At 35.0% G+C, this 9,762-nt stretch overlaps 1 pseudogene; it reads left to right on the top strand.

Annotated features, from left to right (window-relative positions):
* The first annotated feature begins 8,793 nt into the window (after positions 1 to 8,793).
* On the top strand, positions 8,794 to 9,454 carry LOC118003323 (annotated as a pseudogene).
* The last annotated feature ends 308 nt before the right edge of the window (positions 9,455 to 9,762 follow it).

The raw sequence follows: 9,762 nt of genomic DNA, 5'->3' as shown, positions 1-9,762 counted from the left end.
GCAAAGTCAGGCCAAACTTGAGTTTTCTGGGAATATAATGTCTGTTCTTTATGAAAATAATTTGAAAATTTTTTTGAACCACCTAATGAGATGCATTGCCAAACATTAAATTTTATAAACTTGATGAGGTTGAATCGTTTTTCTTTTCTTTTCTTTTCTTTTCTTTTTTTTGTCTACTCCACTTCTCTTTAAGTGTTTCAAGTCTGCATGGATTTCCTTGGCATCTTGGCATGTGGCTTTTCCAGCATAGTCTGATGGTACTGCTGTGAAATGTGATTAGGGAATTTGAGAGAGAAGGAAGTTGGCTAAAGGTCATTACCAATTAGATGGTAACACAAGGCTACTGAGCTACTCAAATAGAGTAATGAATAATTATCCAAACTTTTCAAAAGATATTTAGAATGTAATTTCATTGTGGATTTTCATTAAATTGAAAAATGGCAGAAGTATTAAGTCTGTCCAGACACCGAAATACACATACTTCCATGGCAAGGCAATTTACTAAAATCAGGGAGGAGTTGGGGAATGCACTGACATTGGAGCAGGGTTACAGTATAGCCCTCTCCTGAGACCAGGGTTTGCCTTAACCTAATGGTGGGGGGAGATTAGATTCTTTGCTTGTTTTTCTAATCGGCTGATATAAAATACTAATTTACCCCAATTTAAAATTATATTGCAAATATTCCCTGTGAGCATATAAGTGTATAATAACAATTTAATTGTTCTGAAAGGTAAAATGCAGCATAAACAACTATCCACAAAATTGGATCTTTTTCTCATGTATTACTTTAATTATAGTCATTTTAACAGCTTCACCAATTGCATCTCCTGTTTTTCTCAAAAGCAATATAATTATACATAAATAATTCAAGCAAGGATATGACCATGTACGTCCAGAAACATCTGACTGGTTTTAGTGAGCCCAGGATGAGTAATACTGAATATTTATTATTAAACCCTATACCTAAAGTGAAAATATAGTAATGTAAGGCATTAGCATTAAAAAGGAAAAGATATGCCAATCCCAGGTGAAGAAATTGCTTCACTTGGACTAGACTAACACAATGAGTGGGAAAATGAAAGAGTCAAAGAAGTACCATAAAATCCTCCATTAGAAACGGGAAATCTCAGGGTGCCTGGGTGTCTCAGGCAGTTAAGCATCTGACTCTTGGTTTCAGCTTAGGTCATTATCTCAGCGTTGTGGGATTGAGCCCTGTGTCAGGTTCCGTGCTCAGCAAGGAGTCTGCTTGAGATTCTCTTCCTTTGCCCCTATGCCCCTCTCCTCTCTCTCTCTTTCAAATCTCAAATAAATAAACCTTTTTTAAAAAGAAATTGGAAATCTGAAGTTTATACAATGATCATGATTGGCCCAAATCACAAACAAGAGTCTATGATGAGGATGGAAACTGTAGATCAGGTTTTTCCCATTTCTTAGTTATAGAATGCCTTGTAAAATTAGGCTGTGTTGTATCTCAGAAATGCACTGAAGTGTCCAAACACATCTGAGCTGGAACTTCTAAAGAAGATAAAGCAGTCAAATGCATCCATAGAAAATAGAAACCTAAATTACACATCCATTTTGTGAAAGGAACTCTTCAGCAGCTATGAATCATAAGATGAAAATTAGTTCTGCTTAACTGTGAGAAAACTAAATCCAAATTAAACTAATTTAGTGTTGTCATTTTTACACATTAAACAAATATTAAGGAAACAATCAACAGAGTGGGAAAGCAGCCTACAGAATGGGAAAGATAACTTGCAAACCAAATAGCCAATAGGAGGTTAATATCTAAAATTTAGAAGGCACTCCTATAACTCAATAGCAAAACTAAAACAAATAATTCAATTTAAAAATGGGTGAAAGAACTGAATTTACATTTTTTCCAAAGAAGACATACAAATGGCCAGCAGGTATATGAAAAAGTGCTCAATATCACCAATCATTAGGGAAATGCAAATAAAAACAGTATGAAATATTACCTAACACCAGTTAGGATGGCCATTATAAAAAAAAAGTGTTGACAAAGGTGTGGAGAAATTGGAAACCTTGTGCACTGTGGGTATGAATGTAAAATGGTGTAACCACTATGGAAAAACCATACGGAGGTTCCTCAAAAAATTAAAAATAGAACTACCATATGATCCAGCAATCCCACTTCTCGCTATTTATCCAAAAGAACTGAAATCAGGATCTTGAAGAAATACTTGGACTTCCATATTTATTGTAGCATTATTCACAGTAGACAAGATGTGAAAGCAACCTAAATGTCCATCAACAGATGAATGGATAAAGAAAATGTGGTATATACATACAATGGAATATTAATTAGCATTAAAAATGAATGAAATCCCAGAGTACCTGGGTGGCTCAGTCAGTTGAGCGTCTGACTTTGGCTCAGGTCATGATCTCAGGATCCTGGGATGAAGCCCCATGTCATCAGGCTCATCACTCAGCAGGGAGTCGGCTTTTCCCTCTCCCTTTGCCCCTCCCCCTCCTCCTAGTCTCTCTCTCAAAATCTTTTTAAAAAATGAATGAAATCCCATCATATACAACAATATCGATTAACCTTAAAGACATATGCTAAGTGAAATGAAACAGTAACAGAAGGATAAATACCATGTGATTTCATTTATATGAGGTATCTACACTAGTCAAGCACATAGAAGCAGAAAATAGAATGGTAGTTACCAGAAACTAGGCAAAGGGGAAATGGGAAGTTGTTCACTGGGTATTCAGTTGCATTTATGCAAGGTGATTAAATTCTACAGATGTGCTTTATAACATTGTACCTATATTTAACAATGCTGTACACTTAAAAATTTGTTAAGAGGGTAAATCTTACATGTTTTTTAACCACAATAAAAAAATAACATTTTTAAGTCTATTCATTTGATCCTATTTTGAGATGGTGTGTCACTAAGACATTATTAATTTACTAGCACATAAATATAGAAAAAAGATGAATATCACTGTGACTGGAAAAAAAGCATGATAGAATATACCTGATTATTTAGTTTGTCTTCTTCATTTCATATGAAACTAAGTTTTTTTAAGTTTTTATTGAAGTATGACATATATGCAAAATCAGAAATAAACACCTAAGTGAACTGTCACAAAGTAAGCACACCCGAGTAACTACCACTCAGATCAAGAAAGCAAATAACAGCCTCTAAAAGCCACCATAATGCCTCCTCTCAATCAGGACCCATTTATCCCCCAAATGGTAACTACCATCCTGAATTCCAAGAACATATATTAGTTTTGCTTGTTCTTGAACTTAACAATAACTTTATTTACAAGTTCTATAGCACATTTGGTGATGGTTTTTTTCCCTAGATCTTAGTCATTTCAAATAAAACTGCTATAAACATTTCTGAACATTTGTGGTACAAATGTGTATACATTTCTATTGGTTATGTGCCTAAGAGTGGAATTTCTAGGTCATGGGCCATGCATGTATTCAACTTTGGTAAACACTGACTTTTCCAAAGTCGATGAACCAATTAAATCTCCCACCAATAGTATACAAACATTGCCCTTGCTCCACGTTCTGGCCTCTTTAGATATTTTCAGGGCTTTTAGATTTTTAGTCATTCTGGTAGGTCCTTAGATGTTTAGTTTGCCTTTTTTCCAAGTTAGTTTACCATTTGGATATCATTTTATGAAGTGCTTATATGAGACTCTCGCCTGTTTTTCTGCTAGGTTGTTTTTTAAATTTATTTATTTAAACAATTCACTTAAACTTAAAATAAAAAAACCCAAACCCAACAGTTCACTCATTCGTCCCTCTTGCCCTCCTTTCCCACCTTTGACAACCACCAGTCTGTTCTCTGTATCTCTGAGCTTTTTTTTTTTTTTAGGTTTTTTGTTTGTTTTCTTTTTAAATTCCACATGTAAGAGAGATCATACAGCATTTGTCTTTCTCTTTCTGACTTACTTCACTTAGCATAATGCCCTCAAGGTCCATTCATGTTGCTGGAAATGGAAGATTTTATTCTTTTTTATGGCTGGATAATACTGTGTATATAGACCACAATTTCTTTATCCATTCATCTGTTGATGAACTTAGGTGTTTCCATACCTTGGCTATTGTAAATAATGCTGCAGTGAACATGGGGGGTGTGTATGTCTTTTTGAGGTAGTATCTTTTGTTTTCTTGGACTAAATACCCAAAAGTAGAATTGCTGGATCATATGGTAGTTCTTCTAGGAATTTTATGGTTTCATGTGTTACATTTAAGTCTTTCATCCATTTCTAATTAATTTCTGTGTATGGTATAACATAGTGGTCCAGTTTCATTCTTTTGCATGTAGCTGTCCAGTTTTCCAACATTTACTGAAGAGACTGTCCTTTCCCCCATTGAATATTCTTAGTTCCTTTGTCATAAATTGATGATTTATGCATGGATTTATTTCTGGAGTCTCTCTTCCCTCCCATTAATCTGTGTGTCTATTTTATGCCAGTACCACACTGTTTTGACTACTATAGCTTTGTGATATAGTTTGAAATCAAGGAGTGTGTTGCCTCCAACTTTCTTCTTCTCTCTCAAGATTTCTTTGGCTATTTGGGATTTTTGTGTGTGTGTATGTGCTTCCATACAAATTTTAAGATTATTTTTTCTGTTTCTTTGAAAAATGTCATTGAAATTTGGTACTTATTGTACTGAATCTGTAGATTACCTTGGATAATAAGAACAATACTGATTCTTCTAATCCATGAGCATGGAATATCTTTCCATTTATTTTTGTCTTCTGCAGTTACTTTCATTAATGTCTTGTAGTTTTCAATATACAGGTCTTTACCCACCTTGGTTAAATTTATTCCTAGGTATTTTATTCATTTGATGCAATTGTAAATGGGATTGTTTTCTTAATTTCTCTGACACTTTGTTATTAGTGTATAGAAATGCAACAGATTTTTGTATATTGATTTTGTATCCTGTAACTTCACTGAATCCATTTATTACTTCTGACAGTTTCTTAATGGAAGTATAATTAACATGCAGTATTAGTTTCAGGTGTACAGTATAATGATTCACCAGTTCTGCACATTACTGAGTGTTCATTATGATAACTGTACTCTTAATTTCCTATATCTCTTTCACCCATCCCCCTACCCACCCCACCTTGGACAACCACCAGTTTGTTCTCTGTATTTAAGTGTTTGGGGGGTTTTTGTGGGGTTTTTTTTTTTGGGGGGGGTCTCTTTTTTTTTTTCTTCATCGGTTCATTTGTTTCTTAAATTTCACATATGAGTGAAATCACATGGTATTTGTCTTTGTCTGACTTATTTCACTGAGCATTATAACCTCTAGGCCCATCCATGTTGTTGCAAATGGCAAGATCTCATTCTTTTTTATGGCTGAGTAATATTTCATCACACACACACACACACACACACACACACCTCACATCTTCTTTATCCATTCATGTATCGATCAACTCTTGCGTTGCTTCCATATCTTGGCTATTATAAATAATGCAGCAAACAAAGGGGTGCATATATCTTTTCAGATTAGAGTTTTTGTTTTCTTTGGGTAGATACCCAGTAGTGGAATTATTGAATCTTACAGTAATTCTATTTTTAATTTTTTGAGCAACCTCCATATTCTTTTCAATAGTAACTACATCAGTTTGCATTCACACCAGCAGTATATATGGGTTCCTTTTTCTCTACATCATTGTCAACACTTGTTATTTCTTGTATTTTTGAGTCTAGCCATTCTGACAGGTGTGAGGTGATATCTCAGTGTGGTTTTGATTTGCATTTCCCTGATGATTAGTGATGTTGAGCATCTTTTCATGTGTCTGTTAGCCATCTGTATGTCTTTGAGAAAATGCCTATTGAGGTCCTCTGCCCATTTTTTAATCAGATAATTTGGGGGTTTGGAGGTGGTAGAGTTGTATAAGGTCTTTGCATATTTTGGATATTAACTCCATTTGCAAATACCTTCTCCCACTCAATAGGTTGCCTTTTCATTTGGTTTATGGTTTCCTTTGCTATGCAAAAGCTTTTTATTTTGGTGTAGTCCCAATAGTTTAATTTTGCTTTTGTTTCTCTGGGCTGAAGAGACATACCTAGAAAAGTGTTCCTATGGCTGTTGTCAAATAAATTACTGTCTATATTTTCTTTTAGGAGCTTTATGGTTTTTGGACTCACATTTAGGTTTTTTATCCATTTTGAGTTTATTTTTGCATATGGTATAAGAAAGTGGTCCAGTTTCATTCTTTTGCATGTAACTATCCAGTTTTCCCAGAACCATTTGTTGAAGAGACTATTTTTTCTCATTGTATATTCTCACCTCATTTGTCATAGATTATTCATATTAGCATGGATTTATTTCTGAACTTTCTATTCTGTTCCATTCATCAATGTGTCTGTTTTTGTGCCAGTAACATACTATTCTGATTACTAGCTTCGTAGTATATCTTGAAATCTGGGTTTATTATACCTACAGCTTTGTTCTTCTTTTTCAAGATTACTTTGGCTATTTGGGGTCTTTTGGAGCTCCATACAAATTTTAGGATTTGTTCTAGTTCTATGAAAAATGTCATATTTTGACAAGGATTGTATTAAATTTGTGGATTATTTTGGATAGTATGAACATTTTAACAATATTAGTTCCTCCATTTCATGAACATGGAATGGATAGTATGGACATTTTAACAATATTAGTTCCTCCATTTCATGAACATGGAATATCTTTCTCTTTGTGTCATCTTCATTTACTTTCATCAGTGCTTTATAGTTTTTGGAGTACAGGTTTTTTGCCTCCTTGGTTAAGTTTATTCCTAGATATTCTTTTGGTGCAATTATAAATGCGATTGTTTTCTTAATTTCTCTTCCTTCTATTGTATAGAATACAACATATTTCTGTACATTAATTTTGGATCCTGCAACTTTACTGAATTAATTTATTAGTTCTAGGTTTTTGGTCAAGTCTTTAGGGTTTTCTATATATAATATCATGTCATCTGCAAATAGTGAAAGTTTTACTTCTCCCTTACCAATTTGGATGCCTTTTATTTCTTTTGGGTGGGGGGTCTGACTGCTGTGGCTAGGATTACTAGTGCTATGTTGAATAAAAGTGGTAAGAGTGCACATCCTTGTTTTGTTCTTGATCTTAGAGAAAAAGCTCTCAGTTTCTCACCAATGAGGATGATGTTAGCTGGGGCTTTTTCATATATGGCCTTTATTATGTTAAGGTATGTTGCCTCTAAACATACTTTAGAGTTTTTATTATAAATGGATGTTGTACTTTGTCAAATGCCTTTTCTGCATTTTTTGAGATAATCATATATATGGTTTCTATCTTTTCTCTTGTTAATATGATGTATCACATTGATTTGTGAATTCTGAACCAATTTGCTTCCCAGGAATACATCCCACTTTATCGTGGTAAATGATAAATGACTTTCGTAATGTATTGTTGGATTTGGTTTGCTAATATTTTGTTGAGGATTTTTGTATCTATGCTCATCAGAGATACTAGCCTGTATAGTTCTAACAGTTTTTTGGTGGAGGCTTTAGAGTTTTTCATATATAATACCATGTCATCTGTAAATAGTGATAATTTTCTTTCTTTCCAATTTGGGTGTCCTTTATTTTATTTTTTTTGCCTAAGTGATCTGGCTAGGACTTACTGTGTTGAATAAAAGTGACGAATGTGGGCATTTTTGTCTTGTTACTGATCTTAGAGGAAGGGCTTTCAGCTTTTCACCATTGAGTATGATGTTAGCTGTGCAGTTGTTATATATGGCCTTTATTATGTTGAGGTATGTTCTCTCTATTACCCACTTTGTTAAGAGTTTTTATCATAAACAGATGTTGAATTTTGTAAATGCTTTTTGTGTATCATTGAAATGATGGTATGATACTTATCTTTCATTTTGTGGTATATCACATTGACTGATTTGCTGATGTTGAACTACTGTTGCATCCTTATCTTTCTTTTTATTGATCTGCAGGTGTTAATTTTGTATGCTGGATACAAGCCTTTTGTTAGAGATACATGTTATAAATTTCTTCTCAGTGGCTAGCCTTTTTACTCTTACTGTTTTCTTTTTATGAATAGAACTCTTTGCTTTTAATGTGGTTCAAATTATTATTTCCTTTATGGTTAGTGACTTTTGCATCTTTTTTTTTTTTAAAGATTTTATTTATTTATTTGAGACAGAGAGCACATGAGAGGGGGGAGGGTCAGAGGTAGAAGCAGGCTCCCTGCCGAGGAGGGAGCCCGATGTGGGACTCGATCCAGGGACTCCAGGATCATGACCTGAGCCGAAGGCAGTCGCTTAACCAACTGAGCCACCCAGGCACCCTATATCTTTTTAATAAAACTTTTACCTACTCAAATGTCATGAAATATTCTATATATTCTTCTAGAAAATGTGTTTTACCTTTCAGATTTAGACCTACAATGCACCTAGAATTGCTTTTTTGTTTTGGTCTGAAGTAGGGACAAAGTTTTTCTTGGACATATGGCTATTTGGATATATGAATATATAATTGATACAGCATCATTTACTGAAAAGACAATCTTTCCCCTTTGTTTTCAATGGCCAACTTTGTTTTATATCAAGTATTCATGTATATGAATCAATTCTAAATTCCATCTTCTGTTCAAGTTATCTATATTCTGGCACTAATAGCAAACTTAATTAAGGTAACTTTAAAATGATGCTTGCAACAGCCACTGCAGTACATTGAGCTCCACAGAGACAGCGCCCAGGCAAGTGAAAACCAGATGGGCACTGGGCGACTCTGAGCCTCCCTGGGGAAAATAATTAAATATGGGCAAAGGAGATCCTAAGAAGCTGAGAGGCAAAATGTCATCATATGCATTCTTTGTGCAAACTTGCCAAGAGGAGCACAAGAAGAAACACCCAGATGCTTCAGTCAACTTCTCTGAGTTTTCTAAGAAGTGCTCAGAGATGTGGAAGATCACATCTGCTAAAGACAAAGGAAAATTTGAAGACATGGCAAAGGCAGACAAGGCCCATTATGAAAACTTATATTCCCCCTAAGGGGGAAACAAACAAGAATTTCAAGGATCCCAGTGCACACTTGGTGCTCACTTCAGCAGCACATACACCATTGCACCTAAGAGGCCTCCTTCGGCCTTTTTCTTGTTTTGTTCTCAGTATCACCCAAAAATCAAAGGAAAACATCCCAGCCTATCCATTAGTGATGTTGCAAAGAAACTGGGAGAGATGTGGAATAAAACTGCTGCAGATAACAAGCAGCCACATGGAAAGAAGCTGCTAAGCTGAAGGAAAAATGGGAAAAGGATATTGCTGCATACTAAGGTAAAGGAAAAACATACTAAGGTAAAGGATGCAGCAAAAAAGGGAGTCGTCAAGGCTAAAAAAAAGCAAGCAAAAGAAGCAAGAGGAGGAAGACAAAGATGAAGAGGATGAGGAGGAGAAGGAAGATAAAGAAGATGATGGATAAGTTGGTTCTAGTGCATTTTTTTCTTGTCTGTAAAGCATGTAACCCCTTCTGTACACATCTCACTCCTTTTAAAGAAAAAAAAATTGAAATGTAAGGCTGTGTAAGATTTGTTTTTAAACTGTATGGTGTCTTTTTTTGCATAGTTAACACACTACTGAATGTGTGTGGGTTTTTTTTTTAAGATTTTATTTATTTATTTGAGAGAGAGAGTGAGAGAGAGGAAGAGCACAAGAGGGGGGAGCGGGAGAGGGAGAAGCAGACTCCCTGCTGAGCAGGTAGCCCGATGTGGGACTCGATCCCGGGACTCC

The sequence above is a fragment of the Mirounga leonina genome, unplaced genomic scaffold, assembly GCF_011800145.1.
Source record: "Mirounga leonina isolate KUSES-001 unplaced genomic scaffold, KU_Mleo_1.0 Mir_101595, whole genome shotgun sequence".
NCBI lineage: Eukaryota > Metazoa > Chordata > Mammalia > Carnivora > Phocidae > Mirounga > Mirounga leonina.
Note: the sequence above shows the minus strand (reverse complement) of the source record. Positions and strands in the feature narration are given on the sequence as shown.